This window comes from Trypanosoma cruzi (assembly GCF_000209065.1).
Source record: "Trypanosoma cruzi strain CL Brener chromosome Unknown tcruzi_1047053501647, whole genome shotgun sequence".
Lineage (NCBI taxonomy): Eukaryota > Euglenozoa > Kinetoplastea > Trypanosomatida > Trypanosomatidae > Trypanosoma > Trypanosoma cruzi.
The window spans coordinates 53-629 of NW_891464.1; the positions used below are offsets into that span (position 1 = coordinate 53).

Below are 577 nucleotides of genomic sequence, written 5' to 3' on the forward strand. Positions count from 1 at the left end.
AAACACCGGAAAACACAGGAAGAAGCGCGGCATACGCGGAAAAAAGGCGAATAAAAGGATCGAGACGGAGAAAACACAAAACAAAACAAAGATGCAGGCAATAGCAGCCATGAAGCGAAAATGAGGGGGCCCGAAGGAGGTGGCGGACACGCAACGTGGGGGGGGGGGGGCAGCCGCACGAGGGGGTACGGGGCTATATATATATGGGTATATATATATAGGGGTATATGTATATATGGCGGACAGACCCACAAAAAAAAAAAAAAAAAAAAAAAAAGGGGTCCGTAAACCCCGGTCAAAAAAAATTGACCAAACATAACCGCCAAAGGCGGGTTGGAAGCTTCCCGTACCAATATAGTACAAAAACTGTATCAATAATAGCGTTAGTTGAAAGGAGTTGTGTTCCACAACGGTTTTCAATTTTGATGAGGGGTCCTTCGCGGCACTTGGGACCGTGTACAAAAACCCCCCCCCCCCCTCCCAGGCCACACTGGGGAGGGGTCAGGGTCCGGGACGTCGGCCCCGGGATAGCGCCGTGGACGGCGTCAGGGGGCGGAAAAAACCCACATGGCGAGTG

General features: G+C 51.5%; 1 non-coding gene across 1 annotated transcript, besides 2 other annotated features; it reads right to left on the reverse strand.

The window, feature by feature from the left end:
- Nucleotides 1-194: 194 nt before the first annotated feature.
- Nucleotides 195-237: a microsatellite.
- A 15-nt stretch (nucleotides 238-252) lies between these two features.
- Nucleotides 253-277: a microsatellite.
- Nucleotides 278-389, reverse strand: Tc00.1047053501647.10. Its single transcript, XR_008255181.1, has one exon. It is a non-coding gene; the product is annotated as a spliced leader RNA (transcript).
- Nucleotides 390-577: the final 188 nt, after the last annotated feature.